Source organism: Oryza sativa, chromosome 1 (genome assembly GCF_034140825.1).
Source record: "Oryza sativa Japonica Group chromosome 1, ASM3414082v1".
Taxonomy (NCBI): domain Eukaryota; kingdom Viridiplantae; phylum Streptophyta; class Magnoliopsida; order Poales; family Poaceae; genus Oryza; species Oryza sativa.
In genome coordinates, this window is record NC_089035.1 from 38380037 (window position 1) to 38391256 (window position 11220).

The 11220-nt window shown below is 47.6% G+C and overlaps 1 pseudogene; it reads left to right on the top strand.

Moving 5' to 3' along the window:
* The first annotated feature begins 1176 nt into the window (after positions 1–1176).
* On the top strand, positions 1177–11021 carry LOC107281174 (G-type lectin S-receptor-like serine/threonine-protein kinase At2g19130; annotated as a pseudogene).
* The last annotated feature ends 199 nt before the right edge of the window (positions 11022–11220 follow it).

Sequence of the window (11220 nt, forward strand, 5' to 3'; positions counted from 1 at the left end):
TCACCTAGAGACCTTGTTTGCACCCATTTTGACAGTTGAGGGACAAGTTGTATCTGGTTTTTTGGGTTTAAGGATGGAAATCAGATTCGGTGTAAATTTAAGGGATCTCAAGTGAACTTATTCCATTTTAGATCAGACAGATATAGATGGCCAAACGGGCCGCCCGACCCGGCAATTGCATACACGGCCCAATAATAGTCGGCCCGTGCCAGGCCGACCCGAATACACGATAGTCCATTGTGCTTCTCCATAAAATAAATCTATTTTTCTCTCTCAACTCTTTAGGCTGTGTCTTGTATAGCTGAAAATAAGTCTATTTTGTATTCCTCTTCTCTTTGGGCCTTGTCTTATATGGTTGATTAAGTCTATTTGGATGTCTTTACTATTATCTTCGACCATACCGTGTCGGGCCGGCCCACCGTGCCTTGGGCCGGGCCATCGGGTCTTGGGCCTTCTGGCCATTTATACACACGGCCAGATCAGAGATATCGCATAGCAGTGGGCCGGCATAGGCCTGCGCTAGCGCCAGCTAAGAAGCTGACGCGTATGCGCGCAGACTTCTCGTATTTTCTCATGTGCGAATGGGTGCCTGACACGCCACGGCGTGACAGTCTACGGATCGATCGATGTGTTTTGTGGGCTTCTGATCAGCGTTAGGATGAATCGACGATTTACCTCGGTCCGGCGGAAAAAAAAAGACTTCCACGCTTGAGCTTGACCTGTTGCCATCAAGCGGCAGCTATTCCACCACGCTGTGAGTTCCATTTTTCTTTCTCGAATATCTAGCTGAAATGTTCGCCAATGATAAAAGAAAAAATATTATAATATTATGCGTTACAATTTTTCTATACAGAGAATGCTCATCTTAATTCAATTTTATATGTGCCTATCAATTTAGTTTTGATTGTTTATTAAGAAGTTTTAAGGGTAATTTGTAAAATTTACAATGAAAGTAGGTGACAGATTCATTATCTCATCACTGTTTTTTTTAAAGGAGTATAACATATATTGTTTTATTTCCACACAACATGACATGGAGTAATCAAGACATTAGGCATCGCAGCAGCAAACAATCTGAATGGAATAATCTCCGTTCACTTTTTTTTCCGCCGCATTTCACTTTCTTTCCACATTTCCTCTAGAATGTCTGTCGTCTATTAACAGCAGCCCGCTCCGTGTCCCTTCGTTCCGAAGACCGTGGAACGATGGCGAGCTCAGGGGCGCCTCCCTGCTCCTCTGCTCTCGTTCCGCCCTGCCTGTTTGTCATAGCCATGGCCACGCTGCAAAGCGCTGTGGTGTTTGCTGATGCCGCCGACACCGTCGCCGCCGACCGGCCGTTGTCCGGCAGCCAGAGGCTGCTGGTGTCCAGCCGTGGCAAGTTCGCGCTCGGTTTCTTCCAGCCAGGTATCGAGTCAATCTGCTCTCTGTTAATTGTTCTAATAACTTGTAAGGTTGTGTTATTCCCCTATTTTTCCGACCCACCTCTGTCATTTTTCATGCGCATGTTTTTAGACTGCTAAACGGTATTGTTGATGCGAAAAACACACACATGCAAAATTTTTCACCCTATCACATCGAACGTTTAAACACTTGCATAAAGTATTAAATATAGTCTAAAAACAACTAATTGTACAGATTATAACTAATTTACGAGACGAATCTTTTAAGCCTGATTGCTTTATGATTTGATAATGTGGTGCTATAATAAACATTTGCTAATGACGGATTAATTGGGCTTAATAAATTCGTCTCGCGGTTTACGGACGGATTCTGTAATTAGTTTTTTTTATTAGTGCCCGAACACCCCACCCAACACCCTATATAATAACTGATGCGACACACCAAAACTTTACACCCCTAAATCTAAGCACCCCCTAAGCATACAAGGCTTCGCAATTAATGCGGTTTGATTGTTTGGACATTTCCTTTTCTTTTTTTTTTGGAAATATTGGCTCCCATCGTTTGGCTTTTTCCCTAATAAGCCAAAACGGCTTATTAGGGAATAAAAATAAATTTGTAGGTGAAAATTTTATATATGTGTTCTTGGTGACTTAAAAGCCAATACTGAAAAAGAAACTACATTAAAAATATCTCAAAATCAATCTCAAAATTAAGTTTAAAAATTTAAATTTTGGCTTATTCTTTGGCTGTTTAGACCATCCGATGGGATCTATTCTTCTTTTTCTTGATAACTACTCAATCCATTCAGAACATGTAATATCTATCTATTAACTTATTAAATTAATAGAAAAGAAGACTCCACGTTCGCTCTCACTGTCTAGAAATTATCATATTAATTATAGAAAAAGAAAAACAAAGTCTACATAGAAATAAAATTTAGAAATAACTAAAAATCGGAATTAAAAAATAAGGAAAGTAAAATTAGGTTAGAGTCCATATAGAAATACAATTTAGCAATAACTAAAATTCGGAATTAAAAAAAATAATGAAAGAAGAGTATAGAGTCCATATTGAAATACAATATAAAAATAATTGAAATTCAGAATTAAAAAATAAATAATATCAGAAGAAGAGTATAGAGTACCTATAGAAATACAATTAAGAAACAATAGAAACTTGGAATTTAAAATAAAGAATATTAGAAGAAGAGTATAAAGTCTATATATGAATTTAGAACTAACTAAAATTTGGAATAAAAATAATAAAATTAAAAGTAGAGTTTAGAGTCTGTAAAGAAATACAATTTACAAATAACTAAAATTTAAAATTAAAAAATAAATAATATTGAAAGATGAATTTAGAGTTTACATAGAAATACAATTAGAAATAATAAAAATTCAAAAATTAAAAATAATTGATATTGAAAGAAGAGCCTAGGATCTATATAGAAATACAATTTACAAATAACGAAAATTCAAAATTAAAAAATAAGGAATATTGAATGACGAGTCTAAACTCTAAAGTGCATATAGGAATACAATTTAAAAATAACTAAAATTTGATATTTAAAAATAATAACTATCATGTATATACAATACAATATGTATATTACACATTAGTAGTTTGGTAAAGTTAGTACAAAGTTTAAAATTATGTTGTTATTTTACTATATTTTAATAATAAATTGACAAAATATCTATGCTATTATATGAGAGAAAATATAGTGATACTAGCCACGTAATCTGCGCAGGCCACCATGCTAGTTTATTTGATACGTGGAAATTGTATGTCTAGTTTGATGCGAAAGATACTTTAATAATATTGTAATTGTATCGGTTATCTAATCTCACTTCCTAAACGGCCCTTACCGTCATCTGCTTGTGCCACCTTCCACGTGGCGCAGTAATTTTTCAAATAAATCTCCAAGTTATTTCTCAGTGAAAAAAATAAATCTAGAAAGAAGGGATTAGCCTATTGGACCAAATCCAGAACCTTCCAAACCATTCTTCTTCATCTTCAATTAATCTTTCCATCAGAAAAACTGTAAGAAAAAAAAGATTGATCGGTGGATGTTGTGTTCAGCCAACAAGGACAGCATCATCAGTATCTTCCTTCCTGACCTATTTAATATATCTTCTGATTTTCATGAATTTGATCAAAAGCTATGAATTTTTTTATAAAAAAACATGGATGAAAAATGTGATGTTTTTCATTTTCTTAAATGCAACAGATTTTGCTACAACGATCGTTGATTAAAAAAATCAATTCAAATATGGGGCTAAACTTTTAAACGTAGTCATAGTATAATTATAGTGTCTCACGTTTTCCATCCATGGCTTGAATACCATGGCTGACAAATCGACTGTTTTAAAAAAAACACGTCAACAATTTTTTTAGCTAATCTGTTCAAATATTATCTTTTTCATGTATTCTAAAAGTAACTCTAACCAGCGCATACGAGCTAAATGGTTAGCATGCCAACATGTGTGCCAAATTTTCTAGTGTATAACTAAAACTATATACTAATACTAGTTAAATATCCGTGCGCTGCAACATAATTTAAGAAGGATAACTGAATTATATATTTTTATTCTAATTTGTTATACCAGTATATATTGTACTATAATACAATTTTAGCCTTAAAATATCTTATGACATATAGCAAATGGAAAAAGTACACCGAAGGTCCCTCAACTTGACATCTTGTTACAAAATCGTCCTCCAATTCGGATAGAACGCATCTCCTAACTTACGAAACCAGTGCAAACTAGGTCCCTCGGTGGTTTTCACCGACGTGGCAGCTGAGTCAGCATGGGACCCACGTGGGCCCCACGTGTCAGTACGCCACGTCAGCAGGCCGGCCACTCCCTGTCTCTCCTTTCCTCCTCTCTCTCTCTCTCTCCGGACTGGGCAGGCCGGCCGGCCGGCCGGCGGGTGGAGAGGAGGGCGTCGGCAGCCGGTGACGCGGCGGCGGCGGCTGGGGCGGCAGCGACGACGACGCGAGAGAAGGTGGTGGCGTCGCCGCGTGCGCGAGCTCAGGAACGGAGCGGCCCAGGAGATGGGAGAAGGAGGCCGACGACGGGCGGGGAAAACCGAACGAGCTCCCTCTCGCCTCCGACGACGACGAGCTCCGCCAAGAACGTCGTCCCTCCCTATCGGCGGCTGCGATGGGGTGCGCAGCGTCGGTGATGGACGACGCTGAGCGGTGGAGGCCGGGGCGGTCGCCTAGCCACCGCGAGACGTCCACCGCCACGGGCATCCTGGCGGTGCCACGAGCCCACGATGACCAGCAGTAGGATGGGAGGAGGCGGCGGCGGTGGCGCCATCAGCTCGACCGGCCGTCGTCATCTTCTCGACGATGGCACACGGGAAGAAGGCCCGGTAGGTCGGTGTGCACGGGCGCGGACGGGTGTCACCGGCAGATCCAGGTGAGGAACACGAAGAGGGAGAGCGATGGGGACGACACGACGGCGGGGGTGGCAGCGAGGGCGGCGGCTATCCTCGGGTTCGCCATGGATGGGTGGGCGGTGAGCTGGCGGTGGTGGTGGTGCCCGGACTCGAGGAGGAGGTCGGAGGAGGCCGCGGCGAGGGAGGAGCTGCACGCGTCCTCCTCCTCCTCGAACATGTCGCCATCATCGTCGTCGTCGTCCGGCACTGCCCCGCCCCGCTCCGTGCCGCCGGCTTTGCGCACCACCGCCTCGCCGGCCTTCTCCAACGCGGTGCTCCCCTTCCCGTCCCGGTGTCCCTCGATTCGCTCCCCTCCCCTTCCCCCGCCGACCGCCGTTCCCATCAAAACCCCCGCCCCCCGCCGCCGCCGCCGCCCACCTCACCGTCTCCACGCCCGACTTCGACGCCGCGGCGAGGGCCCTCTTCACGCGCCCCGGCGGCCGCACGCGCCGCGCGGTCGAGGAGGGTGGGACCGACGCGCTCGCCTCCGACGAGGCCGATGCCGTGTCGCCCGCCGCCGTATCGTCGCCACCATTCCTCTGCCTCGTGGGCCTTGTGGGCGGCGGCCGGCAGGGGAGCCCGCGCGCTGCTCCTCACCGCCTGCGCGCCGCCCGTCCGCGCGCTGCTCCTCGCCGCCCGCGCGCCGCCTCTTCCCGTCGCCCGCCCGCCCGTAGCTCCTCACCCCACCGCTGCCGCCTCGCCCGTCGCCGCCATCACCGCCGTCGTGTCGCCCATCGCCGGCTGCCGATGCCCTCCTCCTCCCGCCGGTTGAGTCAGAGAAGGGAGAGAGAGAGATGAGGAAGGGAGAGAAGAGGGGAAAAGAGAGAGAGGGAAGGGAGAGAAGAGGAGGCTGATGTGGCAGCCTGACATGTGGGGCCCACGTGGGTCCCACGCTGACTCAGCCGTCACGTAGGACAAAACCGAGATCAAAACCACCGAAGGACCATATGTGACCGGTTTTGGTTAGTTATGGGACGTTGGATACCTGGTTTTACGGTTGGGGAATGATTTTGTAACTTGACGTCAAGTTGAGGGACCTTCGGTGTACTTTTTCCTATGGCAAATCCATCCTGAAACAAAAAGAAAAAATAGTTATAACTCAAGGCAACCTTCAAGGCTTCAACCTAGTAGACTTTTTCCCTTGCCACTAATGCTGGGTCTCACATGTTAGTTGATAGTGATGGAGGTAGATTCACTGTCACCACCACCACTAGCTTTTAAAGTAGTATAGATACTACCTATATTTTTTTAATAAATTATTCGATTGACTTTTTTTTGTCACATATTTGATCATTCGTCTTATTTTAAAAATTTACGTAATTATAATTTATTTTGTTGTGAGTTGTTTTATCACTCAAATTACTTTAGGGTTAATTGGATCCATACCACTACAAATGTGGTAAATCAGAAAAATGCCACCACTATTCGCGTTATCGGCTGGGTGCCACTGAAAATTTTTAAAATTGAAACCATGCCACTCCTGTCACTTTTCCGTCCTCCTCTCTCACGTCGCCATCCTCCTCTCTTACGTCTGCGTGGGGAGAAGGCGACGCGGCGCCGGCGAGCGGTGAGGATGAGGCAGCTCCAGCTCGCGGCAAGAGGACGAGAAGACAGGGAGAAGGCAAGCGGCGAGAGGACGAGGCCGCCGTCGGCGAGGACGCTCGCGGGGAGGTTGCGGAGGGGCGCCGCCGCCGGCGAGGACGGTCGCAGAGGCGGGCGTGGACACAACCGCCAACGGAGAAGAAGGTCGCGAGAGCGGCCGTGGCCGCGGCCGCCGCCGGTGAGGACGCTTGCGGGGAGGTCGCGGAGGTTGCCGAGGATTGTCGCGAGCGCGGCTGTGGCCGCCGCCACTGAGGACGCTCGTGGGGAGGTCTCGAAGGTTGCGGAGGGGCGCGAGCACAGCCGCTGCCGAGGACGGTGGCAGAGACGGGTGCGGCCATAGCCGCCGTCGGCAAGGATGGTCGCGAGCACGGCCGTGGCCGCTGCCGGCGAGGACGCTCGTGGGGAGGTCGCGGAGGGGCGCAGCCGCTGCCGAGGACTATCAGGGACGCAGGCGTGGCCACCGTCGGCGAGGACTGTCGCGGAGAGGCGCGGGGGGCGTGGGTGAGCTTGTCCTCTCGCTGCTCCTGCCCTCCTCCGCTGTCGTGCTGCCATCCTTTAGCTGCCCATCCACCGTCGAGACGAGGACGACGAGAAAATGAAGACAAAGACAGCGGAAAATGTGACGGAGAGGACGGAAATTGTCAACATTTGATGTCGCGATTCCGGTATTTGCATAATATGGGGATCGTTGGTACTAGGATATATGCGAGACTGAGGTAAAAGAGACGGAGACGAGGATTTTTTATACAGGTTCGGGCCCCTGAATTGTCAGGTAATAACCCTACATCCTGTTGGCCGTAGCCGGTCGTTTCTCTTATTCATCATAATCACACCAGTACAATATTTGGGGTAGCCTATCTAACTGTTGTCGACATGGCGGTCTGAAGGTCTGACTCGTAGTCGACAACAGGGTAGTCTTCCTCCTCGAATCCGCATTCGGCGAGATAAGAGACAGCGCTATGTCTCTCCTGACGGTAGCCATAGCCCATAGGTACCGTAGGGGTCCTAGGGGACTAGCCATGCCTATCTCTGAAGTCGATATCTGGCCTATTGTCTTGGCGTATGTTGGCTTGTATGTTGATCTTGTGTCTTGATCTGTTGTTCCGTGTCCTCTCTCCTCCTAGGGGGCATTGTATTTATACACATAGGTATCACCTTGTCCAAGTAGAACTAGGGAAACCCATATGGATACAATCCGAGTAGTCCTTGTCGTTTCCATGTAGAACTCTATTCATCCTTCCTTATGCGGAACTCCTCGGTTGTTTCCGTATAAGACATGGTATATGGTGGGTCCTGCCGAGATTTAGTCAACTACTATTAGGTATGTGGTATCTATAACCCTGACAGAAATCATGATGGAGTGGCATGATTTTAATTTTAGAAGATTACAATAGCATCTTACCCGATTTCATGAATATTAGTGGCATTTTTCTGATTTGCCACATTTGCAGTGGCATCGATCCAATTAGCCCATTACTTTAAGCGTGATTTATATCTTATATATTTGTATAAATTTTTTTAATAAGACGAATGACCATACATATGTTTAAAAGTCAATAGCATCATCTTTAAAAAAAAAATAGAGGGAGTCCTAATCTAAAACATGCCACTTCCGCCGGTATTGGATCGATCCACATGGCATTGTAATTTTCTAGCGATGCTGATGAATGCACGCATGTCAGCCGACAGTCGTTACTTTTCTGAAATAATACTATGCTCGTGCATTGCAACGGATCTGGAGTAATACGGGGTGAGAGAGGTGGGCCGGTTTGGTTTTTTAAGGGTGCTGCACACGGTAGGGGAGAGAGGAGGACGATTATGTCTTAATATAGTAAAGATAACTTTTGGTTTCTACTATTATTACTTCTACATTCTTCGGTTTTAACTAATTGTTAATGTTGACTTTGACAACTAAGGTTGTGTTCCTTTGTATAGGTTCCCAACTCTCTCATCTCCTATTTTTCACGCGCACGTTTATAAATAAAAAATTTTATAAGAAAATTGTTTTAAAAATCATATTAATCTATTTTTCAAGTTAGTTTTAGCTAATAGTTAATTACTCATGTGCTAATGTGTTTCTCCATTTTCCATGTTGGAAGGGAAGGTTCCCAACTAGTATTAAGGAACACCGCATAATAAGCTTTCTTTCTCGAACTATTTTTTATGTGCAACAGAGAACTCAATACATTGGTACATTGGCATCTGGTACAACCAAATCTCCAAGCACACGCCGGTCTGGGTTGCAAACAGGGGCTCTCCAATCTCGAATCCGGATACCTCACAGCTAACCATAGCAACCGACGGCAACATGGTATTACTCGACAATTCAAGAACTGCAATTTGGTCCACGAACATCTCCAAGATCGCCTCCAACTCAACTGTCGGTGTTATCCTCGACACCGGTAACCTTGTCCTAGCAGACGCATCGAACACCTCCATCATCCACTGGCAGAGCTTCGACCATTTCGGCAATACCTGGCTCCCCGGCGGCAAGCTCGGCCGGAACAAGCTCGCCGGCGTGAGCACTGGTCTGGTCGCATGGAAGGCACGCAATGACCCAGCCCCCGGCGTGTTCTCCCTCGAGCTGGACCCGAACGGCACGAGCCAATACCTGCTCGAATGGAACAGTACACAGCAGTAGTGGACAAGCGGCAACTGGACCGGCCGCATCTTCACCGGCGTGCCGGAGATGACGCCGACCGGCATCTACCCGAACTCGCTGTACACCTTCGACTACGTCAATGGCGAGAACGGGAGCTACTTCGTGTACGATCTCAAGGACGACTCGGTCCTCACGAGGTTCGTCTTGGGCGAGATGGGGCAGATCCAGTTCTTGACATGGATGAACGGCGCCAACGACTGGATGCTGTTCTGGTCGCAGCCCAAAGCGCAGTGCGACGTGTACTCGTTGTGTGGGCCGTTCAGTGTCTGCACCGAGAATGCAATGGCACCTTGTAGCTGCCTCCGTGGCTTCGGTGAGCAAAACGTTGGCGAATGGTTGCAGGGAGATCACACTTCAGGGTGCAGAAGAAACGTGGAGCTGCAGTGCAGCAGCAATGGCTCGGTGGTAGGAAGGAGTACTGATCGGTTCTACACGATGGGCAATGTAAGATTACCAAGCGATGCAGAGAGTGTGGTGGCCACAAGTACTGATCAGTGTGAGCAAGCATGCCTAAGAAGTTGTTCTTGCACTGCTTACTCCTACAACGGCAGCTGCTCACTGTGGCATGGAGACCTCATCAACCTGCAGGATGTGTCTGCCATCGGTAGCCAAGGAAGCAACGCTGTTTTGATTCGCTTGGCTGCTTCAGAATTGTCTAGCCAGAAGCAGAAGCATGCCAAGAAGTTGATCACTATTGCCATTGTTGCTACTATTGTTGCAGCACTCATGGTAGCTGCCTTGGTTGTCATCTTGAGAAGAAGAATGGTAAAGGGAACGACACAAGTGGAAGGTTCCTTGATATCATTCACATACCGTGACCTGAAATCTATGACAAAAAATTTCTCTGAAAAACTCGGGGGAGGTGCATTCGGTTCAGTGTTCAAAGGGTCGTTGCCTGATGCGACCATGGTGGCCGTGAAGAAGCTCGAAGGTTTTCATCAGGGCGAGAAGCAGTTTCGCGCAGAGGTGAGCACAATCGGCAACATCCAACACGTCAACCTGATTCGATTGCTCGGGTTTTGTTCGGAGAAATCGCGACGACTACTCGTCTACGAGTACATGCCAAATGGTTCACTGGACAAGCAACTTTTTGACGGCAGAAAACATGTCCTGAGCTGGGACACGAGGTACCAGATTGCTCTTGGAATCGCAAGGGGATTAGACTATCTCCACGAGAAATGCAGGGATTGCATCATACACTGCGACATCAAGCCAGAGAACATACTGCTGGATGGCTCGTTTGCTCCCAAGGTCGCCGACTTCGGCCTCGCCAAGCTCATGGGCCGCGACATCAGCCGCGTGCTGACCACGGCGAGGGGCACGGTGGGGTACATCGAGCCGGAGTGGCTCGCCGGCACGGCTGTGACGGCGAAGGCGGACGTGTTCAGCTACGGCATGACGCTGCTCGAGATCGTGTCGGGGAGGAGGAACGTGGAGCGGAGGGAGGACGGCACCGCGGACATTCTCCCGTTGCTGGCGGCGAGCAGGCTCGTCGGCGGCGTCGGCGACGGCCGCCGGGAGGAGCTGGTCAGCGCCGTGGTGGACGGCCGGCTCGGCGGCGACGCCGACATGGGCGAGGCGGAGAGAGCATGCAGGGTGGCGTTCTGGTGCATCCAGGACGACGAGAACGCGAGGCCGGCCATGGCGACGGTGGTGCAGGTGCTCGAAGGGCTCGTGGAGATCGGCGTCCCGCCGATTCCGAGATCACTTCAACTCCTTGCCGATGAATCGAATTATTTGCAGTTCTCCGATTTATTACCGTCGAAGTGAGGGGAGCCTGGGCTTGGCCCGCTAAGATGTAGAGGTGACAAAGCCCAGTATCATAACTGGGCCTTTCGACTTTGTCGTTGTAAAACTGGGCCTTTGAAGTGTTTTTTTTATATAAAAAAATTCTCAGAGTCAAGGAAAATATATTTTCAGACGTTGCTTTTGTTTTGTAAGAAGATCCAGAAAGGTTCATACTCCTTGATTTAGGTGTTTGAATGCAAAGACAAACTGCACCCCATGTTTGCTTCGGCAAGTTTTGACAAAATAAGGGTGTATGATTAGTACACGCAATTTAATTGTACGATAAATCATGTCATTATTTCTTTACTGAACCTTACAAC